Raw genomic sequence first — 22,068 nt, 5'->3', positions numbered from 1 at the left:
GCACAGCAAAGAAAGTGAAGAGGGGTCCACCACCAAGGTCTGCCTGCCGGTTGCCTCGCTCCGATCACACCTGTCCAAAATATAGAAGAGAGAAAAGGGGCTTGAGACACAGGATCGAGTACAGTGTATAGGCTATGTCAATTCAGTACAGACTAATGCATTCCACTCTACCTTTGCTATGGCAATGCTGCTCGAGGAGACACTGCGCCGAAGGAGTGCAGCCACCCTTGTTGAAGGGATAGAGTAGACCAATGTTAAGTAACCACCACTGAACATACACGCTCACACACACACACACACACACACACACACACACACACACACACACACACACACACACACACACACACACCGACAGAGACCCACACACACACACACACGCACACACACACAGAGACCCACTGGGACTGGAGAAGCCAGTCCCCCCAATGCAGTTAGGCTGCTGCAATCTGAGGAACAGACCTCAGAAGTCTCAGTCAAGTCAGGTCCAACAAAATGAATCAACCCAAACCAACGGAAAACAAAAAGAACCAAAAACAAAAGAAAACAGAATGTCGTCAGTTAAATTTGATAAAGCAACAGAAATAATACAGCAGAAACAGCAGGGTATGCCTCTCACGAATCCTCCACGTCCACAAAATAATCACAAAATAGGGGTGTTGCACATTGCCACCTATGCAACCACAAAATAAATCAAATCAAAACTTAAAATATGATCCTGTTGAAAGTAGGACTAATGAGCTGTTGCCTACACTGTGACAAGAAGAGTTTTTTAAAAGCAATTTTGATCATTTATAAATATAGCGCAATATAATTTATTCCTTAAGCACATGGGCCTTATACAATCCTTTATATACGATTTGAATATGCACCAGGGAAATGCTGCACCTTACATTTCTCTGATTTTTCCTTACCAAATTCAAACTGCAAAACATTGATATTTACAGACATTTACCCGAGAAGCACCTTTTATTTATATATATATATTTTATTTTTTTTTCAGGGGATTTTATGCCTTTATTTGATAGGACAGTCTGAGATGGTGACAGGAAGCGAGTGGGACAGAGACGGGGTCCCCGTGGGCATGCAAATGTGGGGGGCCCAGCACACTGCGCCACCGCACCTCCCCACCCCCCCAAGAAGCACCTTTCTGAACAAACGCCCCTTTGACCTCTTCATAAATCTGCCAACGCCCTTGTTAGTATCAAAAAAATAAAATAGACCAATGTCCCCTATTTGCAACTCAGTGCTCCCCCTCTCGGCTGTCTCCTTTTTACTGTAACGTCCACCAAGGGTTCTCTAACACCCCCTGGGGGGCTGAGTCAGCCTGACGAGAGAGTGAAAGAGGAGAGAGGGGTCACGGATCACGGATCACGGATCACGGGCGTAAAATTGCGTATGGAGTGGACACTATGGATGCATGTCGTTTTTCTTGTTAGCCTTTAACGAGCCAGCCTGACAAGAGAGTGAGAGAGCGAGAGAGGAGAGAGAGGTCATGGATATGAAGCTTCTGTCTGTCTTGTGATTTTCCTTTATTTACATGGAATGCAAAAATAGATCATATCAATGTTAAACATTATGGTGTCTTTCTGAAGATCACCATGCTTCCTTGTTTGAAAAAACTATTTGAGCATGGCAATATTGTTCTACTGGGGAAACCACAGCGTACCATTTCAATATTGACATTGACTCCTGATTATTTTAGCTACACCATATTCTGTACTAATGCTTGTGCTTTTTGTGTGTTTTTGTGAGTTTATTCAAGTATCTTTGTCTGTGTTGTTCCATGCTGTTTCAAGTCTTTACTTAGGCCTCCCTGTTAGCACTTTGTTGTTACCTCCGCCAAGGAGGTAATGTTTTCGGTCGTGTTGGTTTGTCTGTCTGTCTGTTTGTTTGTCAGCAGCATAACTCAAAAACTAATCACCGGATATGGACGAAACTTCCATAGTTGTTGATAATGACCCAAGGAACAAGTGATGAAATTCTGGTGGTGATCCGGTTCACGAACCGGAACCAGGACTTTTTTAAAGATTATGTCAGCAGGATAACTCAAAAACTAATCAACTGATTTGGACTAAACTTTGTGGAGCTGTTAGTGATGACCCAAGAAACAAGTGATTCAATTCTGGTGGTGATCCAAATCACGAACCGGAACCAGGACCTTTCAAAAGATTCTTCACTATACAACATAATAATATACACCCTGTATGTGACCTACTTCCTTATCATAAGATAAATTGACGGCCATTAACACATAAAAACATACAGTATTCTGGTCCACATTCACATTTCTGTATGTGTTGTATGTGCTGTAAATAGAGCAGATTATTCCAGAGAGACTGAAAGAAGAGAGCGAGATAAGGATTCTATAGCATTATGTGTCTTTCCAGTTAAGGGACATAAAGAAGATAAGCACTCTAAGAGCACACCTCCAGCCTCTGGTGGACAGAAACACACACAACATACAAACAAACGAACGCACAACTCAAACGATCACATAACCTCTTATCAGTAAATGAGTCCAAGGCACTCTTCTTGTGCAAAAATATTAAAAAGCCTTTATTGGAACTATTAAGTTTAAAAACATAAGGGCAGAGACCCACGTGTAGCGGCTCAAGCCTTCTTCAGGGGACTGCTCAAACAGGAATTCCTAATGATATACACCTGCCCAGCACAGGTAAGAAGTCACATGAACCATTAGGTAAACATTACATGCAAGGGCCACTAGGTGGCCACGCAGGTGTCAAAAGCCAGTAAATGGCCAGGTAGAGAGAGAGAGAGAAAAAAATATATATATACATGAAAGAGCCACTAGATGGCCACACAGGTGTCACAAGCCAGTGAATGGCCAGGTAGAGGGGATCACATAACCTCCTTGGTGGAGGTAACAACATGAGGAAGAATGCTGGTGCACTGCTGAAACATGCTGTCCCCTAATGGATAAGGAGTTCACAGGGTTGCAAGGGTTTGAATGCCACCCTTACCTCTCCCTGCACCTCCATCCATGGCGGAAGTGCCCTTGAGGAAAGCACTGTATCCCACTGTAACCGATAGCCTGTATCTAAATAACTGTCACTTTGGAGAAAAGCATCAGCTAGATGTAATGTAATGTAGGCTAATGCAATGTAATGTATACGTAATGAAAAATACATGCAAATGTTCGATGACAGCACATTTAGGAACTTACTGGGTGATACTCTTGATAAACAGTAATCATTGCCATATGAGTGATAAAAAAGAATCTTAGCTGGATATCCTGTCGACATGGCTCTCTCTCTCTCTCTCTCTCTCTCTCTCTCTCTCTCTCTCTCTCTCTCTCTCTCTCTCTCTCTCTCTCTCTCTCTCTATCTCTGCCTGTCATTGTCCCTGAAGATCTTTTCTTTAAGGACTGTTCTTTAGCTTAGCTCCCAATAACCAGCCTTGAAAGTAAGCCGGTGCGAGCTGGTGCTATGCTCCAGTAAAAGATTTCGGGCTGGTGCAGCACACTGGTGAATCCTTTCACATGAAAGTGCGGCGTCAGCACAATACAAGGATGGGCCCATGAGCGGAAGCCCGGACAAGTGTGTGAAACTTGAAAATAGAACTTGTGAACCTTGTATGTCATGATGTCGACTCCATTTTATCTCTAGTTTCTCACATTTAGACTATACATGTAAATGGATGTAAATGGAGAACTACATGTTTGGTTGGCAAATTTGGACGTTTGGAGTCACAATTAATTTGCTTGAAAATGATAGAGCAACACAAAGCCAGCACTGGACAACTAGCATGTTAACCCTGTTTTCCAAAAAGAAAAAATCTAGGAAATACATAACCAGAAAGTACAATTCCTGAAGACCAGCTTGTTTGGGTCCATAATCTGTGACCTGCGCGGTGAATTTGCAATCTTTCTGAAGAGGCATGAACAGCAATGCAAGTGACTCTGAGGAGTTACTTTCTCTCCTGCCGATCAAACATATACATTTGCTGTAACTGGATTGGCAATGACCATGTCGTAGTGCATTACTAAAGGCCTTGTGTTATGTCATAGTAGTGTAGTTCTATGGTAGTTAACATTTCAATCTTTATTACAGTGTTCCATGGGTGGAACAGTGTGCATGCTACCAGCTCATTCGTGCCTGGATGATAGGAACTCTGATGTGTAAGATGTAATACAAATAAAAATACAAAAATGATGTGTATAGGCTTTATTTTGAACCAGTAAGTTACAAATCTGGTTGACTAACGTGACATAATTATATGTTCTCCACCAAGCTTACCATCCTCTCATCCTCTTTTTTCAAACTCATTAACATTGTCAGTAACCCCTTGCCAGCATAACATTAACAAACTCTTTCCAAGCAACAGACCCAAGCAACCCTATGAAAGTTTTATATATGCAGCTCCAGGCCACTTTATTAGAATAGCATGAAAAAGTTGATTTATTTCCATAATTCCATCAATAATGTTAAACTGTCATGGATTGTAGATGCATGGCCCAGTTGTTTAACTATTCCAATCATTCAAGTTTTTCTTTTTACATAATTTGGCCTTCCAGCTCAAAAAACCCATGAATTGGGAAATTCGCATTATTAGAATATTGTAATAAAATCACAATTTTCTTCATCAAAATTCGTTTCACATCAGTGCACATCAAATCAGTTGAAATGTTGTACATTCTACATAACATGCAATGTTCAATGCTTGGTTAGGACTCTCTCTGTCTTAATAACGGCCATGATGCGTTTAACATTGAAGTCAATGGCAGAAACAGTGCATGGGAGTAATGAAAGCCAGATATCCTTGATGCTTTGCCGTCAGCTGTTCTTGTTTGTTGACCTGGTGTCCCACACTTCACTCTTCAATATACCCGTAGATACCCATGCTACGTTTTGGTGTTAACTCACCAGTTTAATTCTAACTCACCAGAAATAAAACCCCATTCATTTTCAATGGGGTTTCATTTCTGGTGATTTAGAATTAAACCGGTGAGTTAGCGACAAAACGTGGCATGGAAATCTACAGGGTATATTGAAGAGTGAAGTGTGGGACACCAGGTCACCTATACAAAAACAGCTGACGGCAAAGCATCAAGGATATCTGGCCTTCCATTACTCCCATGCACTGTTTCTGCCATTGACTTCAATGTTAAACGCATCATGGCCGTTATTATTAATACTATTAAGACAGAGAGAGTCCTAACCAAGTATTGAACATTGCATGTCGTGTAGAAAGTACCGAATTTCAACTGATTTGATGTGCACTGATGTGAAACAAATTTTGATGAAGAAAAATGTGATTTTATTACAATATTCTAATGATGCGAATTCCCCAATTCATGTTTTTTTTGAGCTGGAAGACCAAAATGTGTAAAAATAAACAATTTAATGATTGGAATAGTTAAAAAACTGGGCCATGAATCTATAATCCATGACAGTTTAACATTATTGATGGAATTATGGAAATAAATAAACTTTTTCATGCTATTCTAATAAAGTGGCCTGGAGCTGTATATATTACTATAGAACTTTTGGCACAAGTTTAAAAGTGTATCTTCTGAACAGACAGTTTATTACTGCCCCATGTCTTTATCAGTAGGCTATGGAAGACATTCGAAGTCAGGATAGAAGAACTTGCATTACACAACACTGAATGGAACATAAAAGAGTATTGGGTCATACAGTACTTTATTTGAAGGGCTCTACATAAGGGTGCCGTGTAAATGGCATAAGGGGAATTACACAAGGGGGGATTAGTTGCATAATCTGAAATTAGGTGAGCATTTCCTACACCTCTGTCACCTGAATATCTGCTTCCCTTGGTGATCATGGAAAATCAGGGGATTCCTCTGAACAGAGCCAAACCGACAAATCTAATTGATAACTATTCAGTAAAGAAATAGCATTCTTGCCTTGTGATTCTTGACTGTAATGGACCTGACAGTATTGAAGTTTATAACTTGTCATAATGTGTAATTCGGTTTTTGGAATGCTATGATACCCAAACAATGTCAACTTGACATTCCAAAAAAACAAATGACACATTATGGCAGCAGTCATAAACATCAACAATGTGTCATTAATGTTCCTGGCATGGGTCATTCTTATGATGTTTAGGCCACAGGAAGAACCCTTCAAATAAATGCTTAAAAAATGTTTTTACAGCGCAGCATTAGCCACTTCCATTGAATACAAAACAGCATCTAGCAGTAACTAAAAGAAAATGTGATGAATTTTGATATTACTCACGAAAACAAACCATGGCTTTTGTATGGACAAATAACCATGGTTTTGCTATGGATAATTGACTATGGTTTTAATATATAATAACATATAATAACATATATAATTTAGCAAGGTGTCATGGCTTTCTTGGGTTATTCCAGTCCTAGTCCAGTACAAGTCCTATGTGTAATACCACAGTTACCAAGATGTATAGATCAATTGGAAGACCGTGGTACTTGACATCACCAAGAGGTACCATGGTAAAATGGGCAGAACCGTAACACCATGGTTCCTGCATAGAGACTTTTCATCTTGGTCGTAGCAGACATAGAAGCTGAAGCGACGGTCCCTAAGGGGAAGATAGAATACATTCAAATCATTTTTATTTTATTTTTTTTAATTAGTTTTCATTCACTTTGCAGATGTGAACCTTCACTTTGTGTATGGCCTACAGACCACTGAAAATTACCATAGTGGATGTAAAGCTGACCATTTGTTTTTATCAAATTCAATCCTTTGGCATTTAATAGTGAGTGGTGCAACAACAGATAGTTAATGTGTTAAGACCCTGTGTGACCCCTGAATTTGCTGTTATCAGAATGGCACCAAGTCGGAATATAAAACAATTACTGAAGACTCTGTGTAATGTTGTAGTAGTGCAAGAAAAACGAAGAAGGAAGAATAGAGAAAATTACTCGTCATGGTTGTCGTGGTAAGAGTTCACTCCAGCAAGATAGCCACATGTGGGAGCGCTCCATTCAAAGGCCTCATCAAATTCATTCACATAGTCAGTCCACTCACAGGAGGAAAAGGTGAAGCCATAATTGCAACAATCAAACCTCCAACTAGGCACAGACAGAAAGAACAACACACATGTAAGTTTATGAAAAAGTCATACTTTCGCAAAACGTGTTTTCTTACATTACGTATTGTATTTGATTCCAATGACCCACTAGCATTATAGTTTATAGTTAGGCCTATAGTTTAAAATAGACCTACAGAAATGAAACCACATCATCAAAGATATTAGGTTCTATTCCTCTTCCTCAACACCCTCTTATAGATATCAGAGTTTTACCAGAGAGAGTAGAGAGAGAGAGGTTCCATTGGCCCATTGTTTCCGGGTTCTACAGTTGCAAGGGGGAGGGGGGGGAATCCCCCTTTAAGCAGACCTAGGCAGACCTAAGGACTGTTCTATTCAATGCTAGGAGTATTATGACACGCCCCTTTAGGCTGACCGGAACCTGGTCATGTTAGGTGCCCATAGCAACCTATTACAATGGCATATCTCTATATACTTAAAGAATCTCTGGTATTACCGACGATCCTCATGGTGGCTGTTATGGTAACTTGACATTTTGAATATGGCTTGGTCCTTGGGGCAGGTGAAGATAAATGCCTGATCAAATTGGTTCACATAGTCACTCCTGTAGCAGTTCGCTGTAAAAAAAAAAAAAAAGGTAGCATGCAGCTGTTCATTCAATTCAATTCAATTCCCAATAACTGACATTGAGGACAGGATGAGTATTGATTTGTTTGTGACACTTTCTTTTGTCACATTGAGGCATTCATTTTGATTTGATCTATATAAATATAGGCGTCGTGCCAAGAGCATAAAACTGTGTTTTTGATTCCTATTCATGACCAGCAGGGTTTTTTTTTTCCAAATTTGTGAAATCATAATGTCAAAAATATTTGAGTTTAATTACTTATTTTAAAATTGATGCTCTTTGTACATAACACAATCCCCCCCCCCTTTGGAATATTACCCTCCACCATTCATACTTTGAACCACATTTCCAAATTTTGTTCCATTGTTGTCAACAGGGGAGTCTCTGTTCCTGTCCTTTGTCTTGCACTGGATGTCGAACCGCCTGTCTTCATGATGGCTGTCATGATAACTGCAAAACGTCATTCAGAAGAAGAACATTGCCTGATGTTTAAAGGGATAGATCCAGAGACAACTTTGTAAATAAAAAAACAAATACAGTAAATGGAACAAAGACAAAGGAATAGGCTTGAAGACAATTCTGATGTCCCTGAACTATCAGTAGGGTATATAATCATGCCGATGCAAGCAGCATAAAAACAACCAAGTGAAACTACAACTCACCTATAGATTCGCGAGATGGTCTCAGCAGGGTTAGGGCATGTGAAAGCCAACACACCATCGAATTCATTGACAAAGCCCTTGCTTGAGTTGGCCACACGGTTCTCTGATGAACCTATAGGTGCTTAGAAGATCCTCAAGGTTTATAAAAGGTGCTCAGAGAATCTTGTAGGGGTTAATCCACAGTGACAAACTGAAGAGTCCCGAAAAGTTATTTTAGGAACCCTTCAATTGCCACTGTGGAAGAACCCCTTAAGGTTCTCTAAGGAACCTTTGGGTTTACCCATGAACCATCTGAGGGTTCTTTATGAGGAACCTTCACATTTTTACAGTATACTTGGGGGAAAATCTTTGAGAAGCTCTCTTCAGATATGGACAGATCATTGAGAAGTGAGAGTCAATCTCATCTGAAGAGTATTAGTGATCATAGATAAGAGGAGGTAATGTACCTGTGTCATTTGCAGAGATCGTCTCATCAGACACCGCTTCATATGAATCTTCTGTTCAGAAAGCACAGTAGAATAAATGTTATATAAAATACTTATGAGAGTAAATGTTATATAAAATCCTTATGTCTAGATCAATACACCAGGCTCGTCACACAGTTTTAATCATGATGATGGGTAGAGTGTCGGTAATTGCTGCCAAGTCAACGATGCATGCATTGCATAAAGATAGGCCTACATGAAAATATCAGCATGTAAATGCAACGTCACGTGCAGGTCTTCATGTCAGTTCTTGGGTTGTTTGAAACTACTGTTTGAACGAAACAGAGCTGACTCAGCAAGAATTTCAAATAGATACGTGTACATAGTTTCAAGTCTCCCATAGAGATGCAAGACTCTACTTGCTTGTTCCACCCAAAAATGGCCTTGTGCCCTGCCCCCAGCAGTTGCTTCAGTAATGAATCAAACGTATGCGGTCCTCTATATTCAGGTAAGTGGTAATCTCATAGAATTGTTCCATATCTATTGACATAGGCTACCTGAGCTGGTGGTGGTGAGAGTTGCCTTTCCTGAGATGGTTGCTACACAAAAAAAAAATCAGTACACAACTCAGTAAAGAACATACAGGTTGTGTTTTTTTAACCCGTTAACACAGAGTATACATTTGCTGTTACCAGAATGACAATGACCAAGTCGTGCATTACTAAAGGCCTTGTGTTATCTCATAGTAGTATACTGTACAGTAGTTAACTTTTTAATGTCAATTATAACATTCCACTGGTGGAACGGCATGCATTTTGGGGTAATGCATCTAATTATAAGAGTGCCCGCATGTCGATGCTATCTTTGGAAGAAAACAGGGTTTTTTCAGGAGAGATTACCTGCCGTTGCCATGAGCAGCATGAAGAAACATAAGATGAATGACTTCATGGTGATGCAGGTGATGACGAAGATGCTCTTCTCAGGTGATGATGAAGATGCTCTTCTATGATGATGAAGATGCTCTTCTCAGGTGATGATGCTCTTCTTAGATTATGATGATGCTCTTCTTAGATGATGAAGATGGTCTTCTCAGGTGATGAAGAAGATCTTCTCAGGTGATGTAGGAGGTGACTTTACTTAGCAACACCCAATCCTGGATAAGATGCTGTTGTTCCAGTTGCCACACACTCTTTTTATATACATCTGAAATAAAGACACACCTTCTTCGAACCTCCTAAAAATTCCTTCAGACAGGTCCTTCAGTCAGACAGGTTTTTAGCTTTGATGCTCTAGGCTATAGTCAGGGAGCATTTTCACCGAAATAAAGTCCCGTGGGATTTTTTTGATGAAAGCAAGCCACCCATTCAGATGTCTCAAGGGCACACCAAATAACAATAAAAAACATGTTGGCAGTCTGAAATATGGTGCTGGCCAGCATGGTGGACCACACATAGAAACTATATCCTTGCCGCATATTTCCGGCTATACCGCAACCTAAAATGTATTTGTTTGGTCATTTTCTTTCCCGTTTCATCCATATTCAGCTTCAGTAACTCCAAGTATATGAAATAATAATGGTTACATGTCACTATTCAGACATTAGCACCCAATTGTCGGAGTAGCAGCATTTTCATAAAAAAAAAAAAACCATACCACTACTCCGACATTTTTTATTTCCATTGTCGGAATAGGGGCATGATACTATATAGTTTTGAAACATGCCGCTTTTCCGACATGAATAATTGTAATGTGCTAATGCGAAAATGTGCCCAAATCAAAACGATTCCTAACCCTAACCGTCAGTACAGGTGGATATGCTTTTTGCTGCTCAAGCGTAAATGTGCCTAACCCTAAAACTATGCCTAACCTTAACCGTCAGTAAAGTCATGTGTTTATTACAGTGTGCCCAATCCTTAACTATTCCTAACCTTAACCGTCAGTAAGGGCATGTGTTTATGTGTGCGTAACCCTAAACATCAGTAAGCGTACATGTGCCTAACAATGAACCAATGTCAAGTCAAGTCAAGTCAAGTTGGTTTTATTGTCAATTTCTTTACATGCACTGGTCATACAAAGAATTTGAAATTACATTTCTTGCTTTCCCATGCAGACATAGACTAATCTAGGTAAGGACATAGACAGTATAGACATAGACAGTACTCATACATGGACATAAGACAGTATGGACATACAGTGCTCATACAGACATTTAAAGTGCAAGACTGGACAACAGAAGACTTGTAGAGAATATACATTAAGAGGAGGTATTTTGTTGTGCTTTTTCTAAAAGTCCTTTGTAGCGTTCTGACATAGTAATAGCAATAGTAATAGTAGCATTTGAAGAAAAATAAATATTAAAAAAGGTCTATCAAGTACACCAGCAACAGTGCGTGTGTGTGTGTGTGTGTGTGTGTGTTTAGTGCAGGTAGAAAGTGCGGTGTGCGTCTGTGTGTGTGTCTGTGTGTGTGTGTGTGTGTGTATATGAGTTGTGTGTCAGTGTGTGTATGTTTGGGTTTAGTGCAGGAAGTGCAGTGTGCTTGTGTGTGTGTGTGTGTGTGTGTGCGTGTGTGTGTGTGTGCGCGTGTGCATGATTTGAGTTAGTGCAGGTTGAAACTTCAGTCACAGATGTAGTAGTGCAGGTGGAATGTTCAGTTGCAGATATGGTGGTGGGGATGGGGGGGGGGTGTCAGTGGCCTGGCTGGCTAGAGGCTGACAGTGGAGGGAGAGTGGGTTGAGTGTTCAGTATCTTGATTGCTTGGTGCATCGAGCTGCTCGCAAGCCTGGTGGTACGGGAACGGAGGCGCCTGTACCTCTTTCCAGAGGGCAGGAGGCTGAACAGTTTGTGTGCTGGGTGGCTTGTGTCTTTGATGATCATCAGTGCTTTCCGGGTGAGGCGTGCGGTGTAAATGTCCTGCAGGGAGGGGAGTGATACTCCAATGATCTTCTTCGCTGTGTTCACAACACGCTGGAGTGTCTTCCTGTTTTTCTCCGTGCAGCTTCCTCCCCACACTGTGATGCAGCTGGACACAACGCTCTCTATGGTTCCTCTGTAGAATGTTATCATGATGGAGGGTGTAGCACTTGCCTTCTTTAGTTTGCGCAAGAAGTAGATGAACAATGAACCACTGACAGGTTAGGTTTAGGAATGAGTTTTTTTATGTTTAGGCACAGTTCCACTTGCTTATAGGTTGGTGTGCACACATTTTTCACTGACAGGTTAGGTTTAGGAATGAGTTTGGTTTAGGCACAGTTCAACATCGACGTGCGAAGGTGTGTGTGTGTGTGTGTGTGTGTGTGTGTGTTAGGAGAGGAGGGGCGAGGAGAGGAGAGAGCAGAGGAGAGGAGAGAGTGTGTGTGTGTGTGTGTGTGTGTTAGGCCTCTCTCTCTGAGTGTGTCTGTTTGTTAGGCCTGTGTGTGTGTGTGTGTGTGTGTGTGTGTGTGTTAGGCCTCTCTCTCTGAGTGTGTGTGTTTGTTAGGCCTGTGTGTGTGTGTGTGTGTGTGCGTGTGCGTGTGGTGTGTGTGTGTGTGTGTGTGTGTGTGTGTGTGTGCCTGTGGTGTGTGTGTGTGTGTGTGTGTGTGTGTGTGTGTGTGTGTGTGTGTGCGTGTGTCTAACGTGATGGTGCCTGGGACGGTGTGGCCTAGTCAGGCCTAGTGTCTGGCCTAGTCAGCTAAGGCCAGTTGGCCTCGAGGCCGCCGTGGAGGTAGGAGGCAGGAGCCTTCATTTAAAATGTGTTTATTCATTTAAATGTATTTATTTGCTCATTTTATTATTGTCTGTGTCTGTGTCTGTGTGTGTGTGTGTGTGTGTGTGTGTGTGTGTGTGTGTGTGTGTGTGTGGCCTAGTCAGGCCTAGACTGAACATTGAACATTGTCTAGTCTAACATTTATAATATACATTGTGAATTGGAGTTCATTGTGATTTTCAGTTGATTTAGTCTACAAACATAAGATGATGCCTTTATTTCTATGCCGAGTCAATAAACGTATTCATTCCAGAAAAGATTACTGTTATCAGACCACTACTTCAGTTATCAGACTTTTCAGCAACGAATAGCATAATAAACGAATCATTATTTCCACCATTTATTACTAGCTTGCATAATTAACCCCTTCGCATTCCGACAGATTTGCCTGAAAACCGCCTGAAAACGCCTCTCCAAATTGAAATGGTTGCTGTATCCCAACCCTTTGTGCTATTGAGATGAAAACACCCATTTTGGAAAGCAGACACCCTCTAGTTTTGTGATCTATTGTCAGTTTCACTGTAAAGGGTTCTGCTGAAAACTGGGAACTCTTTTTTCATTTTTCTGGGAAGTTTTTGTCATTTTTTTCCCTCGCCAAAGAAAAAAATATATACATAGACATTAAATAGTCCTTTTACTGTAATGTATCAGGTTATAGACATAATGGAACAAAGGCCACAAGTCTGAACAACTTGTATTTCAAATTTGAAAACAAAATATCAAAAATTGTGTTTTCTACACCATTTTATATGTGGGTATGCCTAGGCGTTTTTGCAAAGTCCTATTTTTGGAGACCAAAATGTTGTTATTTTCTTATATGCTTCACAATTTTTCCCAGCACAATATTTCAGACTGCCAACATGTTTTTTATTGTTATTTGGGGTGTCCTTGAGACAGTTGGATGGGTGGCTTGCTTTCATCAAAAAAATCCCACGGGACTTTTTAGGCTTGACTAGCAGGGGCGTCAGCAGCCTCAACACTATACAGGGGCACAAAAGGGCACCAAAAAGAAATGCGAGCGCGCGAAGCGCGCGAGCAGAAAAATTTTTGGGCAATTATTTTAAAAAAAGAATGGGCAGAGATAATTTATGCAAGCACACAAGAAAATATTTTATAGCACTTATTTATTATTAAACAGCATCATAAATACATTGTTATATTCTTATTTTCTGCATCATTCAATATCTACCTGAACCAAACTGAATTGAATTGGCCTACTGTTAACTTAACTGTATATCTGTATATTGAATTGGCCCACTTGTGAACATAACTGTATAACTGTAATCCATACTGATAATAAAAACTGGACATTCTTCTATTCTGTATATGCAAGCTATGAATGATCAATTGGTGCGCGTGTCTGTGTGTGCCGGTGCATGTTCACGTCAAGAGGGGGAGCCAGAGTATCACACATGGGCATTGCGTAGGCTATGTGTAATAGATGCATTCAATCGAATAGTTGGCTATGTTCACGGCATTATGTTTCTGTCTTAAAAGTAACCACCTGTAGGATGTCATCATGCTTTTGTCTGTAAGACCACTCGAGCAGCAAACACCAGAATGAGAATCATTTCAGAATCGTTAATTTTCAACTCTGAGACTAACGTGTGCTTGGGCTGCATTAAGTCAGCCAGCCTCCAACTTGCCTGGACGACGGCTCATTCAAGCATGCGCTGGGCTATTTTTAAAAGCAACAGCATAGCCTACAAAACTGCTTTCTACGAGTGTTGTATTCCGTTATAGTGCGCTATAATAGCCTGGGCTATAACAGCGGGGCCATTGGTTGCAGGCAACTTTGTCAAGATGTCAAAATATATGCCGATAGCTAGCAAAGCTGACAAGACAAGTTGGGGTAGTCCATCACGGGATCATCACCCCCTGAAAACACGAACGTACAGAATTGAGAAACAGCACAACATGGCAAATAGTTGGTGAAGCCGACATTTGTGATCTTTCTCCGATCAACAGGTCCAGCTTAGCTAGCTACTTATTGACCACATAGGCTAACACCACTTCAGAGACGCCCCTTCGCGTTATTAGATGAAACATGTTCTACACATTTGATTGACATGCTATGCTTAGTTTACAGATGATAACAAAAAATGACGCTTACTGTTTAGGCTACTTCACTTCACACCGGCCGGAGTGAATGGTCGCTGTGTTGCAGGTAAGGTTCGGTTCAAAAAGATGTGCTGCCCAAATCTCTCCTTATCAAGAAGAACGACTCTTTAGTCCTATTCGTCACATTTCATTGCAGCGGTCGGCCAATGAGGGGGGGCACCATGTAACTCACCACGTAATTCAAATAGTCAATTTCTTCAGGGTGCCAAAAATAACTAGGTTATATTATAATCAATGTTTTAGTGTGTCTTCACTAGGAGAACTAGTAAGCCTGTCGTGTTTCTTAAAGATAGTATGAAAAACTCCTGCATGTCTGTATTAGCAGGCAATTCCGGCTACATGCTCCGAGTGCGAGTGGCCATGGTGGCAAGTGCATTCTGATCAGGCTGCTGCGTCGGTGTCAGACTTACATTCTAACTTAAGTGTAGTAGGCTATAGGCGTATTTTAAGAGAAAAAAAATAATGCAAACATGTATTCTGTATATTAACAGATGATCCAGATTTAAATAATAAAAAATAAAGATATAAATAAATAAATTAATTAAAAAATCAGTGCCCATTATAGGCTGGCACCGCAGGTCCACACCAGGGCACGTGCCCCGGTAAAAATGCTCTAACGACGCCGATGTTGACTACTATACCAGTTTAAGGAAGAAGATATCATCCAGGTCGTTTTCACCGCGAACCACATAATTACCTTATTTATGCAATTACATTTGACAACATCACATACACTTAGATGCTTCCCAAAGTGATTTACATAAGAAGTCAACAGCCCCATAGCAACATGTCCATGTCCACCATTTTGAATTTCCAGAAATAGACATTTGTAGCGGCAAAACGTAGGCTACTGTACTTTGCTCATAGTAGTAAATATTAGTTTATTGCTTAGTAAATATTCATGAAAAGAGCAAATTTGGGAATAGCCAGCAGTTTCAATGAACAACATAGTTGCAATACCTACTCTGGCCACCATCCTACACAGTGCACCTTTAATTTTACACTAATCAAAGTGCAGACACCTTTTGCCATTAATAATTGCCGGATGTGGCTCTACTGACTCACTCACTGGACGATATGCTGTCCAGAATCTCCCTTGACCCCCCAAAGAGTTCTATGAGCCCAATGCATGCAAAAGAGGATTCTGCACGGTCGAACAATGCATTGGTAGATGTACATATAATTTGAAAGATAACGAGCTAAAGGTTTCCAAAGATGTATGGCACTTGCCTGTATACTGAAACATGGCCGAGACAATGGATTGTGAATTCATAACAATATAGGTTTATTCTGACGGCTATAAATCCATGCAGCTACTTTTACTTGAATTTGTCACCAAATGTCATACACCTTCCACGATCCATTGCATAGGGCAGAAACCCTGCTTTCCGTGCATTCTCTTATAAACTAGAAAAATGGATTAAAACACATATTCCTAGGCCTAATACATGTGTGAAACAGGTTGGCTAGATTTCACTTTCTTGTCCAGTTTAAAAACGTGATGGGTAATCAAAACTTTTTTCACCTTTGGCTGTACTTACCTTTATAACATTTCATTGAAAGATATTTTCAACTTGCATTGCAAAACATAACTGGAAAAATTAAGGTGAACGATATTGTACTACTAACTCACTTAGGCCTACTTACTTCTTTAGGCCCTTCTTACTTACTTACTTAGGCCTGAGTAACTTACATACTGCCCTACTTACTTGGCCCTACGCACTTACTCCAGCTGACAGCAAATAACTAGGAAACCTTTGGGGAAGATCTTCAGACTTTTTTGAAATTAAATATATAGTCTGCATATATTGTAACACGGCCATGCCCTCTGACAACAAACCTTATTGCAACATTTGAGTTGTTATTAGCCTATTTATTCATCTTGTTTATGTGTAAAGTAGTGAAGCTGATTAAAACTGGGTCACCTGGGCTCAATCTGGTCCTGCATTGTTTCACGTGTCAATTCAAATCACACAGTAAGTCTTCAACAGTAGTAGTGTCATGCATTAATTGGGCAAAGTATGAGGAAGCAACACCATAAGGGGATATTCCCTCACCCTTGTTGCTCCCGGGAGGAATTTGACTCAATTACTTGGCATATCTTAAAGGGACACTGTGCAGGAAATGGTAAAAAAAGGCACTGCAACTATGCTGCTCATTGAAACTGGGCTGCCTACAGCCAAATTTGATCTTTTCATGAAAGTTTACTAAATAATAAACAATTTTTTTCGAGTATGGCCCAAGTACAGTCATTTTTGCCGCTAAAAATGGCTATTTCTGGAAATTCAAAATGGCGGACCATGGAGAAGATCCCCCTTTTCATGTATGAAAATTGCAATTTTTTCAGTCATAACGAATACTTAGAATTTGATGGTGGTGGTAAGTATTCATGAAAAGGTAACATTAGTGAATGGGTAGCATGAATTCTGGAAATTAACAACTAAAAATCTCACACAGTGTCCCTTTAAAATATGCCATCCCTGGGTTTTTGTTGAGCTGTTAAAATAAATTATATCACAAATACAGATTGTTACTGCCCACCGGGACGCGAGCCCAGAGTCGGGTTCATTGACATGATATTCAGAGATAGACAGAGTGTTTATTAAAGGAGAATTTCGGCCAGTTTGGATGCATTTCCCAAGCTGAGAGAGGTAGGTGCGCCACTTTTCAAAACTCCGATTGTATCGTTCCTGTGCCAGCTAATGGTACTGTAAACCACCAGATTTACTTGTAATGACACACACACACCACGGCCAAAGCGTTCAAAAGTGTTTTAATACAAGCTAAGGGCTTTAAAACAGGTCAAAAGTCTGCCCGACCGGCCAGGCTTTAACCGAAAACGCCGCAATTGAACAACTTTGCGCAGCACGCATGAAAATTTCTCGCGGTTTTCCCTTGCATCCTTTTCCCTTGGTCCACCCAAGATGGGATATGCATCCAAACTGGCCGAAATTCTCCTTTAAGCTGTTATAATTTATTATTATTTTGTTAAGCTCTGTTAACTTGTTAAGCTTATAAAATATGTATTATGTTAATATGTTTTTTTCGCTACTGTTATGAATGTCAGCTTGATTTCACTGAAATATTTGCACAGTTCAGTGTGTGTGTGTGTGTGTGCGTGCATGGGTGCATACCGCATATGGGTGCTTGCGTGCGTGCGTGCGTATGTACGTGCGTTGGTAGGTGGGTGTCAGTGATTTTTGTTTTGTTTTTTTGACAAATTCCCCCCGGGATTTAAAATAGCAGAGGCAGTTTCCACAAATGTAATGTTTTTTCTGACGTATCAGACATGTCAGGATGTGTGTGTGTGTGTGTGTGTGTGTGTGTGTGTGTGTGTGTGTGTGTGTGTGTGTGTGTGTGTGTGTGTGTGTGTATACTGTGCAACAGCAACACGGATACAAAAAATTGTTGTAATTCATCAGTAGTAATCTGTGAGGAACAAAGTAATATCACTGCTCCGGTTTCCGGTTTCACATTTTATTTTCCCCAGTGACTCTGTGACCTTCTCTCCCTCCACTTGTCTGTCTGTCTGTCTGTCTGAGGAATGTCTGCTTGCCCCCTGCAGCCGGCTATATGATTCCATCCCGCTGTGCTCCCTGTAGCCTCTTTGTACAGATGGGTGATACCTATTATGGTGAGAGTAAGGTTACAACAGATAGTGCAAAGGGGTTAAGTAAAGTCTTCAGATAAGGCAGAGTAGTCCCTAGCTGACAATAGACAGTGATGACAATATGACATAGCCTAACAAGGTGCTGCAAAACTTTGAATGTAATAGCATAACAGTTTGGCTTCCCATGGAACCATCCGAACCATTTTAGCAAATTTACTTTATATTTCTGTATGCACTGTAGGCCAGTCAATGCTGCTGTAAACAAGGTCACGAACTTCAGGTCACACAACTGAGGTGTTCATTAGAAACAAGGAAATGCACATGTACAACTACGGCATCATTGCAGAATGCAAGGCTTGGCACGGGTGATAGACGATGAGCTGGCATGCAACTAAGGGGTTTCCCCATCACGGTTTTGTCCCAGTGTTTCTGTCATGGTGTCTTCCTCCTGCATATCTTTCTGTCTAAAGAATTTCTGCTTGCCCTTTAAAGCAGCCTGTAATCAATGAATCAATCAAATGTAGTTATAGAGCACATTATCATACAGAGTTGAGAATTATGGAAATTATTATTAAAAAAGAATGTAGCTCGTGTCAATACAAGTTCATGAAAGGCAGATGTAAATAATAAAGCTGTTTTTAATTTGATTTTGAAGGAGAAGACACCCTGTCCTCTGAGGAACGTTGCAGAGGCAAAGCAGCTAGTATCCAAACCTTTTACCTTACCTCACTGGCCTCGAAAACAAACCAGTGAATATTACTCGCAGGCCTAGTGAACCTCTTTAGGCTTTGGTTTTATACTTTATTTTTACATTTCTTTTGTTTCACTTTGGGGAACAAATACATTTGACTTCTTCTGATACAAGTGAAGAGATCAAGAAGATTAACTCATGAGAAGCAAACAAATCCTATGCTAATGCTAATGCTATGCATCCGTGTAGCAATCTGGTGTGGGAGCTCAGCGATCTGTACACTATCTATACTCGAAAGATGACATTTTCAGATGAAATGTTCAATATTACATCTTGTCACAATTCTGCAATTTTTGACTTTTGGCCAATCGGGGGCCCCCTGACAGGTGGGGGCCCCTAGGTTGCAGCCATTTCTAACCTGTGCGTTAATCCAGCCCTGTGTGTGTGTGTGTGTGTGTGTGTGCGCGTGCTTGTGTGAGGATCTTTGGTGTTCGCCTCACCCATCGTTGCCTCATCTTTGACTCATGTCTCTGCTGGCTTTATAGGTTCCTAAATTAGAGTCATGTTTTACAAGTTTTAGTCAGGTGTGTGTGTGTGTGTGTGTGTGTGTGTTCATGAGTTTGTGTGTGTGTGTGTGTGTGTGTGTGTGTGTGTGTGTGTGTGTGTGTGTGTGTGTGTGTGTGTGTGCGTGTTTGCGAATGTCTCAGTTGAACCCCGGACAACTGGCGCTGTATGGCAGCCTCCAGAGCTGGTGTGTGAATGTTGTGGGAATGTGTATGTGTGTATGTGTATTTTGAAAGAGCTTTGAGTCAACTTTACAGTATGATTCTGCACTATTTAAATATCTGTTGTATTGAATTGTATGGTACATGTTGTAACCTACGGCCTTGCCCTCTGATGACAAACCCTTATTGCAACATTTGAGTTATTGGCCTATTTATTCATCTTGTCTATGTGTACAGTAGTACACATACTGTAAAGTAGTGAAGCTGATCAAAACTGTGTCACCTGGTGTCACACTGGTCCCGCATTCTTTCATGTGTCAAAACAAATTAAGCAGTAAGTCTTCAACGGTAGTAGTGTCATGCAAAAGCATGGCAAAGTATGAGGAAGCAAACCATAAGGGGATATTCCCACACCCTTGTTGCTCCCGGGAGGAATTTGGCTCACTTACTTGGCATGTCTTAAAATATGCCAACCCTGGGTTTTTGTGAAGCTGTTAAAGTAAAGTATAATACAAATACATGTATTAGTGTTATTGCCCACCGGGACACGAGCCCACCCCTTCTGGGATACCAAACTGGGGCTCTGACTGCTAGACCAAAAAGTCTGGCTCATTGGCATGATAGTCAGAGCACCACCAACCCTGCGTGTTTGTTATGCTGTTATGTTATATAATAAGATGTTGTGTTGTAAAGTATGTACAACTACAGTTATTAGCCTATGTCTTTTTTGCTACTGTTATCAATGTCAGATTGATTGGGGCCAGGAATCCCGGGCATCACAACACTTAGGGGGCCCCCTGCCAATGGCTTTTGCCTTCTATGATATTTTGTGGGTTCAACACCATTAACATGTTTTTTTCCCCTGTAATGTCAAGAACAGAGTCCTATGCAGGTCAGTGCTGTGCGGAATTGGAATGGATCGCTCAGAGAGAGCTGGTTTGTGGTTTATGTTTGATGTGTAACTGAATTTTAGCCTTTATAGCCTTACTTGTCGTGTGTGACTCTGTTGAAGACTACTTTGAAATTGTAAATGCCTTTATTGCTGGCATTTTTGATAAGAGGGAGGCCTCTGACAGTGTCCCCTGAGACAGTGTCATCTTAAGTGACTCAGGGCATATAGGCCTACATAATAAAATACAGTACAGTACAGTCTATAAGTACTACAGTAGCCTACATAAGATGACAAAGTGACACAATATACCCTACATACATGTATTAATTCATTTCCCCCGGGGATCAATGAAGTTACTCTACTCTACTCTACTCTACTCTAATTACAGAGGACAGAGCATGCAGGCACGACAAAATGAGTACAAAGGAGTTATTACAGAAAACTAGAATTAGTTTTGTTCTGCAGGGTAGAGGCGACTCTTCAAAAGCTTCTAGTACAGAGTACCATAATGACCAACCTTAGAAGGGCAGAGCATATTTTGTTGGGGACTGCAAGGGCATGTAACATGGGCGCCATCTAGAGGCAAACAAGGCTCATCGCAGCCATCAGCATGATCACCTGTTCATCAGCCCTCTTATATTAGTAGACTAGAGTACCATTTCAAATGTAGCCTATGTTTAGTAGCATACAAAAACACAAGACATAATGCACATTACTGCAACATATTAAACATTTGATGTTCGATTACATATATTACGCCATATAGGCAGAACACGGGAGCGCGCATATACGCACACGCACAAGAATGGTTCCTCACGTGTGCATGGCTGATGGTTCAGAGCGTAGAGCAGCCTAATAGTATCAAAGTGAAGTTCACTGCGCATGGTTCAGTGAAAAAGCTGGAGTCAAGTTTCCAACGAAAGAAACCCAAAAACTGTACACGATGTGGACATGCCCACAATACACACGCACGCACGCACAGCTCTCAGTCAAGAGACCCATTGCCAGTGAGCAATAGGAATAATGATTGTCCTGTATATTACAGTCACTCAGTGCAATAATTGTTATGCACCTGATGTACTTACTTACTTAATCCTCTTCGTCCCTGATGGGACATAAGGCTTCCACGATCTGCCTCCACCTGGACCTGTCTTGAGCAGCATGCTGTGCCTCACCCCAGGTTAGATGCATCTCCTTCAGCTCAGCTGTCACTATACGCCGCCAGGTGTTTTTGGGCCGGCCTTGCTTCCTTTTCCCAGGTGGAGTCCATCGTAGCACGGTTTTGGGTATGCGGTCTTGGTCCATCCTGATGTAGCCTACAATAAACATGTCATGTAGGCTGACACCTACACAGTGAAATTAAGCACCGTTTAGCTGAGATAACCGCTGAGGTAAAAGGTTAATATAATAATGATTTACCATGTCCTGGCACTTGGTCAAGGTCATGGTGGTATTTTGTCAGGTTTAAGTGCCGTTAACATGCTCATCTCGAGTCAGAAAATAAATGGTGCATTTATTGCAACTCACCACCAACAAATTCCTCCA

This window comes from Engraulis encrasicolus, chromosome 6 (assembly GCF_034702125.1).
Source record: "Engraulis encrasicolus isolate BLACKSEA-1 chromosome 6, IST_EnEncr_1.0, whole genome shotgun sequence".
In the NCBI taxonomy this organism is placed as follows: domain Eukaryota; kingdom Metazoa; phylum Chordata; class Actinopteri; order Clupeiformes; family Engraulidae; genus Engraulis; species Engraulis encrasicolus.
The sequence above is the reverse complement of the archived record's forward strand: the minus strand, read 5'-3'. Positions refer to the sequence as shown.